This window comes from Hemitrygon akajei, chromosome 21, assembly GCF_048418815.1.
Source record: "Hemitrygon akajei chromosome 21, sHemAka1.3, whole genome shotgun sequence".
Lineage (NCBI taxonomy): Eukaryota > Metazoa > Chordata > Chondrichthyes > Myliobatiformes > Dasyatidae > Hemitrygon > Hemitrygon akajei.
In genome coordinates, this window is record NC_133144.1 from 67,285,598 (window position 1) to 67,301,639 (window position 16,042).

The window sequence follows — 16,042 nt, forward strand, 5'->3', positions numbered from 1 at the left end:
GACCTTTCTCATCAACAAGGCATTTTTGCCCACAGAACTGCCGCACACTGCATGTTTTTTTTTTGTTTTGTTCTTTTTGCTCCATTCTCTGTAAACTTTAGAGACTGTAGTAGGTGAAAATTCCAAGAGCAACAGTTTCTGAGGTACTCAAACCACCCCATCTGGCACCAACAATCATTCCACGATCAAAGTCATTTAGATCACATTTCTTCCCCATTCTGATTGTTTGGCCTGAACAACAACTGAACCTGTTGACTATTTTTGCATGCGTTTATGTTTTGCGTTGCTGCCATATGATTGGCTGATTAGATATTTGCATTAATGAGTAAGTGTACCTAATAAAGTGGCCACTGAGTGTATGTCAGTGTATACTGCTTTGAGATTCATTTCCTTGCATATATTTACATGAAAATAAAGAAGTACAATAGAATTTATGAAAAACTAGGTAAGCAAAGAAGAACTGTTTACCCTGGAGCATCAGAGGCTAAGCGAAGATCTGATGGAATTTTATGAGATTATGAGAGGCAAAGACAGGGTAGACAAATTCTTTTCCCAGAAGGGGAGAAAAGGAAAGTTTCTTTTAACACAGGGAGAGATAGGTGCCTGCAATGAGCTGTCCAGGGTGGTTGTGGAAACAGATTCAATAGTGGAATTTGAGAGGCAGTATCAAAATGACTAGCATGACACTATTACAGTTTGGGGCATCAGAGTTTGTAGTTCATTTCCAGCATCCTCTGTAAGGGGTCTCTTTGTGCCCTCCCTGTGGAATGCTTGGGTTTTCTCCAAGTGTTCCAGTTTTCTCCCACAGTGCAAAGCCATACTGGTTGGGTATGGTGAGGTTAGGGTTAAATTATGGTTGCTTGGAATTGCTGGGCAGTGCAGCTTGAAAGCCTGGAAAGACTATGTACATTTTACAGTAACATTATGGTTAGTGCAATGCTATTATATTACCTTTATTCATATACATATGTGCTAAGGTCTCAGGCACATATATATAGTTCGATGCCAAAGACTTTTACACAGTACGGTAGTAATTTTTTCTATTGCACGGTACTGCAAAGCAAAGTTCATGTCATTTGCGAGTGATGATAAACCTGATTCTGATGTGGGCCTCTGCTGTGCACTGAGAGGGGGAGGGGGGCAGGGAGAGGAGATCATGTTTAGGGGAAAGGGGAAGGGAGAGGGGAGGGAGCAGGAAGCACCAGAGAGACATTCTGTAATGATCAATAAACCCATTGTTTGGAATCAAATGACCTTGCCTGGGGTCTCAGGGCAGGTTGTGTCTGTACCTGTGTCACCCTCCACCCCGGCACTCCTTCTCTGCCATCTGTCCCACACCCCTCCCCATTCCCAATATCCTTTGCTCCTGCCAGGTTTACAGACTTGCTCTCTGCTCCATGTTGACAAGTACAATACTGTCCAAAAGTCTTAGGCACCCTTGCTATATATATTTGCCCAAGAGTTTTGCACAGTGCCATATATTTGTCCTTCTTATTGTAATTTATAGTTTTTTTAATGTATTGCACTGTACAGTTCTCGCAAAACAACAGATTTCACAAACATATGTCAGTGATATTCAACTTGATTCTGATTCCAATTCTGACATGAAGTTAAATGAACATGCCTTTAACGTGCATGTAATTCAAAGGCTTAATTTGTTTAACCAGACCAAAGTTTTCCAATGAGATTGACAAGGTACCTTGTTTATATCCATTGCTCATCAAAAGATATCAAGTTCCCCATGCATTTCATTCTTGTGAAGCTGGTTCATCAGCGGGGGATTATGTCCTGTTGGATCCCTCCATGAGTCAGTTAGCTGACACCTTGGCCACGGCAGAAAGCCACTCCAAAGCTGCACTTGGCATCTCTGAAAGCAAATTTAACAGTTTCCTTTCCACTACTGAGGTCATAGAATTTAGAACGTAGAAACTATAGAACGGTACAGGCTGCTTATCTTTTTACCTGTTACCTCCCAGCATTGTTTCATACCCTGCTTCTCCACCCACCATGTCCCCCTCACCTGATCTCCCGTACCACCTTCTAACTTGTACTCCTTCCCCTCCCCCACCTCCTTACTCCAGCTTCTCCCAGTGCTAGCATGGGGTGTGTGGAAGGATTCTGTGTTATGCATTTTGCACCTATTTGTGAACTCTTTAGCTAAACATTCACTGGAGCTCAGATCAGATAGTGCTAAGTTTGTAAATTACAAGTTCACACTTATCTTTATTGGATTTCGATCTTTCAGGCAGATAACCTGATATGGTTTCTTCAAAGTTCAAAGTAAATTTATTATCAAAGTGTATACATGTCAGCATATGCTACCCTGACTTGTTCTCTCACAGGCATACTCAGGAAATCCAATAACTATAATAGAATCAATGAAAGATAACAGCCAATAGGACGGGCAACCAGTGTAAATGAGACAACAAATTGTACAAATACAAAAGGAAAGAAAGAAATAATAACAATAATAAATAAATAAACAATAAATATCAAGAACATGAACTGAAGATTGCTTGAAAGTGAGTCCATAGGTTGTGGGAACAGTTCAGTGATGGGGTGAGTGAACTTGAGTGAAGTTAGCTCCTTCGGTTCAGGAGCCTGATGGTTGATGGGTAATAACTGTTGCTGAACCTGGTGGTGTGGGACCTGAGGCTTCTTCCTGATGGCAGCAGTGAGAAGAGAGCACGGTCTGGGTGGTGGTACTTAATGATGGATGCTGCTTTCCTGTGACAGCGCTCCATGTAGATGGGCACAATGGTGGGAAGGGTTTTACCTGTGATGGACTGGGCCATATCCATTACCCATTTGTAGGATTTTCCATTCAAGGGCACTGGTGTGTCCATGCCAGGCTGTGATGTCGCTAGTCAATATACTCGAGGTATCTACAGACTTACTAACAGAGCATTTAACTCCCAAAAATGACTATGTGGCTTATATCGTGATATGGAACTAGCCAGAAAATAAAGCTATTAATATACAGGAAATACATCCAACCAAATCTAGGTATAAAACCCACTGATGAATTTCCTATTGAGAACATTATTTCTAATCTTGAAAACAGTTACTTGAAAACTCTGAGCCCCTCATCTATGAAAGGATGTGCTGGCACTGGAGAGTGTCCGGAGGATGTTGTCGAGAATGATCCCAGGAATGAATGCTGTTAGTGACCAACATTAAAAGACCTGTTCATCATCAGAGGGAAGAAAGGAGCTGCTAACTCTACCCACCCTAGCCATCACCTATTCACCAAATTGCCATCATGGAGACTTTACAAGCCCACCACCACCAGGACCACACATCATCTCTGTAGCTATCCAGTTTCTCACCAAACTCACTCAGGTGTAACACCCTAACTATCCCTGTGCAACATCCGTGAAATGGTCTCCCTGCTCTCCTTGTTCTGTTGATAATTATTGAGTCTGTTCATATGTTGATGTTTATTTAAGTTTGATTATTGACATTTTACATGTAACCATTCTGCTAATCGCTGATTATTCATGGCCATTTGCACTATTGTCTTGTAAATTGTTGGTTGTTATTGTGTTGTCTGTTATGGTATTGTCCCGTGTTTTATACTTGGCACCAAACCACAACCAATTCTGGTATGTTTCACACACTGGCAATAAAGGCTACGTCCACACTACGACGGATAAATCCGTAACCGAAGCTTTTTCTCTTTGTTTTTACCCTCTGTCCACACTAAAATGGCATTTTCATCTCCCGAAACCGGAGCTTTTCAGAAACCCTCTCCAAAGTGTGTATCTTTGAAAATGCCGGATTGGCCGGATCAGTGTGGATTGGGTAACTGGAGAAATCTGAAAACGCTGTCGTACGGCAGCGTGCTATTTCATTGTTTTCCTCAACACAACCTAACAATTTCAGAACAGACAGCAAGAGACTGAAGCCAGAAGAGTTAGAAATGTACTCACCAAATACTTTGACCCATAACTTACTGAATAAATAAGTATGCTCACTTTGCCTTGTTTTCTGTCCTTGCTCGTATGAAGGTGGTTTACCTATTTATGCAAGTACTTCTCTGACAATAGATGTCTAACAGCCTAATGTAACATTGTATGGAAATACAAGATAACACTGATGCAGACATATTTTATACATTTAACAACGGGCTTTATTAATGCAACAGAGTTAGTCAGTTTTTCAATGTTCGTTGTCAGCCGGGTCAATCTGTCCATAAACTCCCTGTCAGTTGCCTCTGTACACTCCAGTATTTGTTTTTTTTTACTTTTAAGTTCTCCTGCACGGAAGATAACAGCTGTCCGTCGTTTAAGTTTTTCTAGTCTGTAACTACACAAACGTGCACTTTCACACCGAGATTCAACACCAAACATGTCGCTTGTTGTCGGTAGATGTGTCCTGCGCATGTGCAGGAGGAGAAGATTTGCCGAAATCTCCGTTTCAGTGTGGATAGAGATATTTTCAAAAATGCATCGTGTGGACGCCTATCGTTTTTACGTGAAACTGGCGTTTTCAAAATTATCCAGTCCAATGTGGATGTAGCCATAGTGGTTCTGATTCTGATTCTGTTTCTGAAAAGATGAATATGTAAGGAGTATTTGATGGATCTAGATCTGTAATAGCAGGAGTTAAGAAGAATGAGGGCAATCTCATTGAAACTTGAAAGGTCTGGATAGAGTGAATGTGGGGAGGATAGTTTCTAGAGTGGGGAGTCTAGGACCAGAGGGCACAGCCTCTGAATACAAGGACATCCCTTTAGAACAGAGTTGAGGAAGAATTTCTTTAACCAGAGGATGGAGCATCTGTGGAATTCATTGCCGCGGTTGGCTGTGAAGGCCAAGTCATTGAGTGCTTTTAAAGTGGAGATTGATATGATCTCGATTAGTAAGGGTGTCAAAGGTTATGGGGAGAAGGTAGCAAAATGGAGTTGAGAGGGTTAATAAATCAACCATGACATAATGGAAGAGAAAATTTGATGGGCCACATGGCCTAATTCTGCTGCTATATCTTATGGTCTTATGACCTTATCTCTAGTTGTCCCAGGTATTAGCTACCCTCTGAACCTTTAGCTTCTAAACTCTGGAACTGCCTCTCTAAGCATCTCTTGATATCCTTTCCACTGAGACTCTGCTTGAGACCTACCTGTTTGATAAAGTCATTAGCCACCTGCCTTCATGTGGCTGTCTGTATGTCTCTTTGGTTCTACTGCTATGATACAACAATTCACATTTTAATGGGGGCCTAGGAGACTGGAGAACAAAAAACAAACTGTTGGAGGAACTCAGTAAGTTAATATGGATTTATGAACATTTGAAGAGGTATAATGTGATTAGGAATAGTCAGCAAAGCTTTGTGAAAGACAGATCCTGCCTTACAAGACTGATTGAAATTTTTGAAGTTGTGACTAAACACATTGATGATGGTAGAGCAGAAGATGTAGCGTATATGGATTTCAGCAAGGCATTTGGCAAGGCTTTTTGAGAAAATAAGGAGGCATGGGATCCAAGGGGACATTGCTTTGTGGATCCAGAACTGGCTTACCCACAGAAGGCAAAGAGTGGTTGTAGACGGGTCATATTCTGCATGGAGGTCAGTCACCAGTGGGGTGACTCAGGGATCTGTTCTGTGACCCCTATTCGTTGTGATTTTTATAAATGACCTGGATGAGGAAGTGGAGAGATGGGTTAGTTAATTTGCTGATGACACAAAGGTTGGAGGTGTTGTGGGTAGTGTGGAGGGCTGTCAGTGGTTACAGCGGGACATTGATAGGATGCAAAACTGGGCTGAGAAGTGGCAGAAGGAGTTCAACGCAGATAAGTGTGAGGTGGTTCATTTTGGTAGGTCAAATATGATGACAGAATATAGTATTAATGGTAAGACTCTTGGCAGTGTGGAGGATCAGAGGGATCTTGGGGCCGAGTCCATAGGACTCTCAAAGCTGCTATGCAGGTTGACTCTGTGGTTAAGGAAGCATACGGTGCACTGGTCTTCATCAATCATGGGATTGATTTTAGGAGCCAAGAGGTAATGTTGCAGCTATATAGGACCTTGGTCAAACCCCACTTGAAGTACTGCATTCAGTTCTGGTTGCCTCACTACAGAAAGGATTTGGAAACCATAGGAAGGGTGCAGAGGAGATTTACAAGGATGTTGCCAGGATTGGGGAGCATGTCTAATGAGAATAGGTTGAGTGAACTTGGCCTTTTCTCCTTGGAGTAACGGAGGATGAGAGGTGACCTGATAGAGGTGTACAAGATGATGAGAGGCATTGGTCATGTGGATAGTCAGAGGCTTTTTCCCAGGGCTGAGATGGCTAGCACAAGAGGGCACAATTTTAAAGTTCTTGGAAGTAGGTACAGAGTAGATGTCAGGGGTAAGTTTTGTACTCAGAGAGTGGGGAGTGTGTGGAATGGGCTGCCAGCGACGGTGGTGGAGGCAGAAACAACAGGGTCTTTTAAGAGACTTCTGGATAGGTACAAAGTAAATGGCAGGATACTTGGTAGTGTGGAGGAGCAGAGGGATCTGGGGGTACATGTCCACAGATCCCTGAAAGTTGCCTCACAGGTAGATAGGGTAGTTAAGAAAGCTTATGGGGTGTTAGCTTTCATAAGTCGAGGGATAGAGTTTAAGAGACGCGATGTAATGATAGATAGATAGATAGATACTTTATTCATCCCCATGGGGAAATTCAACATTTTTCCAATGTCCCATACACTTATTGTAGCAAAACTAATTACATACAATACTTAACTCAATATAAATATGCATCTAAAATCACCCTCTCAAAAAGCATTAATAAATAGCTTTTAAAAAGTTCTTAAATAGTTTACTAAGAAATACATTGAATGGTAACTTAAGCTCAGTCCTGACCCCGGCACTTTAACATATCCTACCCCTGGCGTTTGAATTGTAAAGCCGAATGGCGTTGGGGAGTAATGATCTCTTCATCCTGTCTGAGGAGTATTGCATCGATAGCAACCTGCCGCTGAAGCTGCTTCTCTGTCTCTGGATGGTGCTATGTAGAGGATGTTCAGAGTTTTCCATAATTGACCGTAGCCTACTCAGCGCCCTTCGCTCTGCTACTGATGTCATACTCTCCAGTTCTGTGCCCACGACAGAGCCCGCCTTCCTTACCAGCTTATTAAGACGTGATGCGTCCCTCTTCTTAATGCTGCCTCCCCAACACGCCACCACAAAGAAGAGGGCGCTCTCCACAACTGACCTATAGAACATCTTCAGCATCTCACTACAAACATTGAATGACGCCAACCTTCTAAGGAAGTACAGTCGACTCTGTGCCTTCCTGCACATCTTTATAGAGATGCAGCTCTATAAAACTCTAGTTAGGCCACACTTGGAGTACTGTGTCCAGTTCTGGTTGTCTCAGTATAGAAAGGATGTAGAAGCATTGGAAAGGGTACAGAAGAGTTTTACCAGGATACTGCCTGGTTTAGAGAGTATGGATTATGATCAGAGATTAAGGGAGCTAGGGCTTTACTCTTTGGAGAGAAGGAGGATAAGAGGAGACATGTTAGCGGTGTACAAGATATTAAGAGGAATAGACAGAGTGGACAGCCAGCGCCTCTTCCCCAGGGCACCACTGCTTAGTACAAGAGGACATAGCTTTAAGGTAAGGGGAGGGAAGTTCAAGGAGGATATTAGAGGAAGGTTTTTCACTTAGAGAGTGGTTGGTGCGTGGAATGCACTGCCTGAGTCAGTGGTGGAGGCAGATACACTAGTGAAGTTTAAGAGACTATTAGACAGGTATATGGAGGAATTTAAGGTGGGGGGGGGTTATATGGGAGGCAGGGTTTGAGGGTAGGCACAACATTGTGGGCCGAAGGGCCTGTAATGTGCTGTACTATTCTATGTTCTATGTTCTATGTTCTATAGAGCTTAGAAACATAGAGGGCTATGGGTAAGCCTAGGTAATTTCTAAGGTAAGGACATGTTTGGCACAGCTTTGTGGGCCGAAGAGCCTGTATTGTGCTGTTTTTTATGTTTCTATGTTAACTACAATCCAGGCTATAGTTATCTGGTGCATTCACCTCCCATCTGTTACTGAGAGCCACACACCAGTGTTTGGGAGATAAACTATCTCTCAGTAAGTTTACTGTTGAAAGCATATCAGGTTATCTGCCTGAAAGATCTAAATCCAATAGAGATAACAGTGTGCACTTGCAATGTGCAAACTTAGCTCTGTCTGCCTGATGTGTCTTTTAGTCACCAGCTTCGCTGACATGACAATGCGGTGCTTTAAACAGGGTCAGTGGTGAAAGTTTTGTCTGAGGATCAACATGTTAACGCCCTGAAGTGATTTCTGTCATCATCACAAATCTAGGCTCTGCACAACACTGGTGTGGCGTGATCTTCTCAAAGGGAACATTAATTTAAAGGAACTCACACATTATTATTAATATTAGAAAACACTGTAGTGTAGGGGTTAGCGCGACCCTATTGCCGCGCCATGCATTGGAGTTCGGAGTTCAACCCTGGTGTCATGCGTAAGAAGTCCCATCCTACCCAAGAAATACATGTGTATACATGTGGGACCTCCAGCTTCCTCCCACAATCCAAAGGTGTACTGATTAGGTTAATTGGTTATTCTAAATTGTCACAGTAGGGGGCTGGAGATACAGCTCTACCAAATGATGTGTAAAATGCTCCTTCCCTCTGCTAGACTGCAGGCCTAGCACCTGCTTAGCCCCCAATCAGAAGCATGTGAAGCCATGGGAACAGGTGGTGGATGGTCGTATGAGCAGCTAGTGCATATCACAAAGGCAGATACTCTCCGAAGAGTATTGTTAATGGCTGGGGTCACCTATCTTGCAAAGACACTGCCTAGAAGAAGACAATGGCAAACCACGTCTGCAGAAAAATTTGCCAAGAATTATCATGATTGCCCACATCATATGAGTCGGCCCTTAGTGATGCAGAGATGCAAAGGGACTTGGGAGTCCTTGTGCAGGATACCCTAAAGGTTAACCTCCAGCTTGAGTTGGTGGTGAAGAAGGCAAATGCAATGTTGGCATTCATTTCTAGAGGTATAGAATATAAGAGCAGGGATGTGATGTTGAGGCTCTATAAGGCACTTGTGAGACCACACTTGGAGTATTGTGTGCAGTTTTGGCCTCCTTATTTTAGAAAGGATTTGCTGACATTAGAGAGAGTTCAAAGAAGATTCATGAGAATGATTCCAGGAATGAAAGGGTTACCAAATGAAGAACGTCTGGCAGCTCTTGGACTGTATTCTCTGGAGTTCAGGAGTATGGGGGGGGGGGGGGGGGATCTCATAGAAGTATTCCAAATGCTAAAAGGTCTGAACAGATTAGATATGGTGGTTTTTTCCCATGGTAGGGAGTCTAGGACAAAAAGGCACAACTTCAGGATTGAAGGACATCCATTTAGAACAGAGATGCTGAGAAACTACTTTACTCAGAGGGTGGTAAATCTGTGGAATTTGTAGCCATGAGTAGCTGTGGAGGCCAAGTCATTGGGTGTAATTAAGGCACAGATAGATATGTTCTTGATTAGCCAGGGCATCAAAGGGAATGGGGTGAAAGCAGAGGTGTGGGGATGACTGGAAGAATTGGATCAGCCCATGATTGAACGGCAGAGCAGACGATGGGCTGAATGGCCTACTTCTGCTCCTATATCTTATAGTCTTATGATGATGACGATTGGGTTCAGGTTAAATGAGAGTTGTTGGGAATTGCTGGGTGTTGCAGCTCAAAGGGCAGAAAGGGCCAATTATCGCTAAATAAGAATAAAAATAAAATAAACATATTTGTACATAATTCCCACCCTGCAAACAGTCCCCTTCTGGAGAGCACCATAGGGCTTTTAAAACAAAAGCTTCACACCATCTTAAACACTACTTCCCCCAAGCAGCTAATCTGATCAACCATTGTAGTTAATTTCCTCCATCCTCCTCGATCTATTACCCCTGTAACTGCACTTTAGACCACTTTTTATAAAGTTGTTTACATTGTAAATACATTACAGTGTTTATGTATTTATGCATATCTCATTCCATATCTGTACTTTAACTTCCAACCTTATTTTTATATAATTCTTTATTCTGTAAAATGTTTGAATGTTGTTTTTTCTGTTGTTAGGCCATTTGGCCCATCAAGTCTGCTCTGCCATTTCATCATGGCTGAACCTCTCAGCCCCAGTCTCCTGCCTTCTCCCCGTATCCCTTCATGCCCTGACTAATGAAGTATCTACCAACCTCTGTCTTAAATACAGATGGAGATTTGGCCTCCAGGGCTGTCTGTGGCAAAGAATTCCACAGATTCATCATTCTCTGGCTAAAGAAATTCCTCCTTATCTCTGTTCTAAAAGGACACCCCTCTATTCTGAGGCTGAGTCCTCTGGTTTTAGGCTCTCCCACGATAAGAAACATCCTTTCTACATCAGTTCTATCAAGGCCTTTCACCATTCGATGGGTTTCAATTTAAGTCACCTGAATTCTTCTGAACTCTAGTAAATATAGGTCCAGAGCCATCAAACGCTCTTCATATGACAAGCCATTCAATCCTGGAATCAGTTTTCTGAATCTCCTTTGAACCCTCTCCAGTTTCAGCACATCCTTTCTAAAAAAGGGGCCCAATCCTGTTCACAATACTCCAAGTGAGGCCTCACCTGTGCTTTATAAAATCTCAACATTACATAACCTTACTTTGTATTCTGTACCTCTTGAAATGAATGCTAACATTACATTTGCCATCCTCATCACAGACTGAACCTGCAAATTAACCTTTAGGGAATCCTGCACAAGGACTCCCAAGTCCCTTTGCACCTCAGTTTTTCTTTGTATTTTCTCTCCATTTAGAAAATAGTCTACCCTTTCATTTCTTCTGCCAAAGTGCAAGACCACACACTTCCTGATACTGTATTCCATCTGCCTTTTCTTGGCCCATTCTTGTAATCTAAATCCTTCTGTAGCCTTTCTACTTCCTTAAAACTACCTGCCCCTTGACCTATCTTCATATTGTGTGCAAACGTTTCAACGAAGTCATCAATTCTATCATCCATATCATTGGCATATAATGTAAAAAGAATCAGTCCCAATACAGATCCCTGTGGAACACCACTAGTCACTGGGAAGCAGTCAGAAAAGACTCTCTTTATTCCCACTCTTTGCCTCCTGCCAATCAGCCATTGCTTTATCCATGCTAGAATCTTTCCTGTAATACCATGGGCTCGTAGCTTGTTAAGCAGCCTCATGTGTCGCACCTTGTCAAAAGCCTTCTGAAAATCCAAGTACATAACCAATTGATTCTCCTTTGTCTACCTGACTTGTTATTTCTTCAAAGAATTCCAACAGATTGTCAGGCAAGATTTTCCCTTATGGAAACCATGCTGACTATGGCCAATTTGATCATGTGCCTCCAAGTACCCTAACACCTTATCCTTAACAATCAATTCCAACATCTTCTCAGCCACTGAGGTCAGACTAACTGGTCTATAGTATCCCTTTTTATGCCTCTCTCTCTTCTTGAAGAATGGAGCAACATTTGCAATTTTCCAGTCTTCTGAAACCGTTCCAGAATCTAGTAATAAAGATCATTACTAATGCCTCCATGATTTCTCCAGCCACCACTTTCAGAACTCTAGGGTGTACATCATCTGATCCACGTGACTTATCTACCTTCAGACCTGTCAGTTTCCCAAGATCTTTCTCTCTAGTTATGGTAAGTTCACACACTTCATGCCCTCTGACACCTGGAAGTTCCATCATACTGCTAGTCTCTTCTACAGTGATGACTGATGCAAAATATTTATTCAGTTCATCCACTATTTTGTTATTCCCCATTACTACCTCTCCAGCATTGTTTTCCAACGGTCTGATAGCCTCTCTCACCTTTCTTTTATACTTTATGTATCTGAAGAAACTTTTGGTATCTTCTTTAATATCATTGGCTGGCTTACTTTCATATTCTATTTTTACCTTCTTAATGACTTTTTTTAGTTGCCCTGTGTTGGTATTTGAAAGCTTCCCATCCTTTAACTTCCCACTAATTCTTGCTCTATTATATGCCCTCTTGTTGGCTTTAACTTCTCTTGTTAGCCATGGTTGTGTCATCTTTCCTTTAGAATATTTGTTCCTCGTTGAGATGTATATATCCTGTGCTTTCCGAATCGCTTCCAGAAATTTGAGCCATTGCGGCTCTGCGGTCATCCCTGCCAGTGTTGTTTTCCGATCAATTCCGGTCAACGCCTCTCTCATGCCTCTGTAATTCCCTTTACTCCACTGTAATACTGGTACATCTGACTTAGCTTCTCCTTCTCAAAATTCAGGGTGAATTCAATCATATTGTAATCACTTTCCCCTTAGGGTTCCTTTACCTTAAAGTCCCTGATCCATTCTGCTTCAATGCACAACACCCAATTCAGAATAGCTATTCCTCGAGTGGGCTCAGCCATGAGCAGCTCTAAAAAGCTATCTCATAGGCTCACTAGAAATTCCTCCTGTAATCCATTACCAACCTGATTTTCTCAATCTACCTGTATATTGAAGTCCTCAACGACTATTGTAACATTACCTTTTTGGCATGCATTTTCTATCTCCCATTGGAATTTGTAGGCCGCATCCTTACTACTGTTTTGGGTTCTTTGTACAACTCCCATCAGGGTCCTTTTACCCTTGCAGTTCCCTAGTTCTATCCACAATGATTCAACTCCTTCCAATGTAAATGTGTACAGTGAATAAACTTGATCCTTCACAAAGCCAATTTTCTCAGTTAGAATGGAAAGAATCCAGCGACAGCAACTTCTCCCAATAAAAGACAAGGACAGAAATTCCTCTCCTATTTAGGCAGCCACATCCTTTGCAGAGATGGGGGCATTAATGGAGATGTTTGAAACACTGTGCATTTTCTTTATTTTCTTTGTGAACTTTCATTTATTAGTTACAAAAGTAGAGAGGCAGAGAAAGCCATTTGAGCTGGTTGGTAGTAGGAGAGACCGGATAGCTAAGTTATCCATGCTGGTTGCTGGGATATAACTGTTCCTGAATCTGGTTGTGTGGGACAGAAGCTTCTGTAACTCCTGCCCAATCTTAGTAGTGAGACAAAAGCATGGCCTGGATGGCAGGGGTCTATGACAATAGATACTGCTTTCTTGTGACAGTGCTCCATGTAGAATGTGTTGAATGGTAGGGAGGACTTTGCCTATGCTGGACTGGGCTGTATCTAACGCTACCTGTAGAATTTTCCATTCTGAGGCATTGGTCTTTCCATAGCAGGGTGTAATGCAACCAGTTAGCGTTGTATCTAATGTGCATCTTTGAACTTTGTCTAATTTTTTGATGACCTGCTGAATTTGCACAAACTTCTAAGAAATTTGAGACACTGCTATGCCTTCTTTGTGATACACTTGTGTGATAATCCCAGGATAGATCCTTTGATATGGTAATACCAAGAAATTTGAAGTTGCTGATCCTCTCCAAATCCCTTTCCCTAATGAAGACTGGCTCATAAGCCTCTGGTTTGAGAATCAGAATCAGGTGTAATATCACTGGCATTTGTCATGAACCTTGTTGTTTTGCAACAGCAGTACAATGCAATACATAATAATAAAAGACTATAAATTACAATAAGAAATATATTTATAAAATTAAATTGGATAAGAAGTGCAAAAATAATATTGATGTAGTGCACGTCATTGTCCATTCAGAAATGGCAGAGGAAAAGAAGCTGTTCTAAAAGCATTGAGTGTGCGTCTTCAGCCTCCTCCTTGATGGTAGTGATGAGAAGAGGCCACGTCCTGGGTGATTGAGCCTTAATGATGGATGCCTCCTTTTTGAGGCATTGCCCTTCTTCCTCATGTTGTCCATCCTGTAGTCAGTATGGACAGTTTAAGATTAGGCATTTAACTAGCCTGAGCTTGCAATCAGTATTTCTGTGTTAATGGTGAGCCTGTTCTCCACGTACTCAGGCTGTTCAAGTCTTGCCAAAACGACTGAAGGTCACAGCTACATTTCATTAAAGATTTACAAGCAAATGATCTTGTGCATGGAATTAAAATTAATTTCTCCTTCCAGATGGGCAGCAATGAGACCAAATGAAGGTGTGACGAGAGGCGTTAAATGTACAGAAACCAGGACGGAATGCACACAGACCCCACTGCTGCAGCTGACAACACAGGTATGTTTAACACCAACACCATTTACCCAACATCAAGGGCATGTATACAGAGAGGAGCTGGAAAAAGGCCAGTATCATGAAGGATCCCACCCACCCTGCTCATGGACTGTTTGTCCTTCTCCCATCAGGGAGGAGGCTACATAGCATCCACACCAGGACCTCCAGACTCAAAAACAGTCCCTTTCCCCAAGCTGATCAACACCTCCACCCACTAACCCACTCCACAACAACCCCAACATCCACTACTTTATCATTTCCTGTCAGTCACCTTATGTACAGACACTCCTGTGTCTGGTGTCACTTTATGCGAAGATAATCAATCTATGTATATAAGCTATCTTATATATTTATATTTATTGTGTTTTTTTAATTGTTGTTGTGATCTTTGTCTTAGTGTGTTTTTTCGTGCTGTATTGGATACAGAGTAGCAATAATTTCATTCTCCTTTACACTTGTATGCTGGAAATGACATTAAACAATTTTGAACCTTGAATCTAAAATTGTGCCATTGACTATTCAACTGTATTTGAAATGAAAATAGATTCATAGCGTCTTAGAGAAATACAGCACAGAAACAGGCCCTTCAGCCCATCTAGTTCATGCCAAAATAATTTAAACTGCCTACTCCCATCGACCTGTGCTGGGATCATAGCCATCCATAACCCCTACCATCCATTTACCTATCCAAACTTCTTTTCAACATTGAAATCTAGCTCGCATGCACCACTTGTGCTGGCAGCTCATTCCACACCCTCACAACGCTCAGAGTGAAGACATTCCCTCTCATGTTCCCCTTAAGCTTTTCACCTTTCACTCTTAGCCCATGATCTCTGGTTGTGGTCCCACCCAACCTTAGGGAAAACGTCTGCTTGCTTTTAAACTATCTATACCCCTCATAATTTTGTATACCTCTATCAAATCTCTCAGTCTTCTATGTTCTAAGGAATACAGACAGTCCTAACCTACTCAGTCTTATAACTCAGGTCTTCCTGAACCGACAACATTCTTCTAAATTTTCTCTGTACTCTTACAATCTTATTGACATCTTTTCTGTAGGTAGGTGACCAGAACTGCACACAATACTCCAAATTAGGCCTCACCATCATCTTGTACAACTTCAAAATAGCATCCCAGCTCCTGTACTCAATACATTGATTTATGAAAACAAGCTTTCTTTTTGACCCTATCTGCCTGTGACACCACTTTTAATAAATCTGTATTCCCAGATGCCTTTGTTCTTCCACACTCCTCAGTGCCCTACCATTAACTGTGTAAGACCCGCCCTGGTTGGTCCTAGCGAAGTGCACTTGTCTGCAAAATGATGCATCTTTTTGAAAGTGTCCATCATATTTTAAGATTCTTGTAAAACCTAGAATTTCATTCGGACTTGCAAGTTGTGGATAAATCTTTAACTAAAATTTGATGGTTTTTTCCTGCTAATTACACCCCATTCTATGTCTTAGAAGCATAGAAAACCCACAGCACAATACAGGCCCTTTGGCCCACAAAACTTTGCTGAACATGTCCTTACCTTAGAATTACCGAGGCTTACCCATAGCTCTCTATTTTTCTAAGCTCCATGTAGCCATCCAGGAGTCTCTTAAAAGACCCTATTGTTTCTACCTCCACCACTGCTGCCAGCAGCCCATTCCATGCACTCACCACTCTCTATATAAAAAACATACCCCTGACATCTCCTCTGTACCTACTTCCAAGCACCTTAAAACTATGCACTCTCGTGCTAGCCATTTCAGCCCTGGGAAAAGACCTTTGACTATCCACATGATCAATGCCTCTCATTATATCCTCCAAAAGAACCACAACCTTGTAATAGGGGTTGGAGGCCTGTGTGCCTCACTGACCCTGAGAGCTATGTTGGCTGGAGTCAGGGCCTTGTGCTTTGGCTCTTG

General features: G+C 42.1%; 1 protein-coding gene across 9 annotated transcripts in view; it reads left to right on the forward strand.

Moving 5' to 3' along the window:
* Nucleotides 1-16,042, forward strand: part of c21h10orf71 (chromosome 21 C10orf71 homolog) — a 105,996-nt gene that overhangs the window by 72,996 nt on the left and 16,958 nt on the right. For all 9 annotated transcript variants that reach the window (XR_012095869.1, XM_073025664.1, XM_073025668.1 and 6 more), the window contains one exon: nt 14,030-14,132. The gene's annotated coding sequence lies outside the window, so the exon portion shown is untranslated. The remainder of the gene's footprint in view (nt 1-14,029; nt 14,133-16,042) is intronic.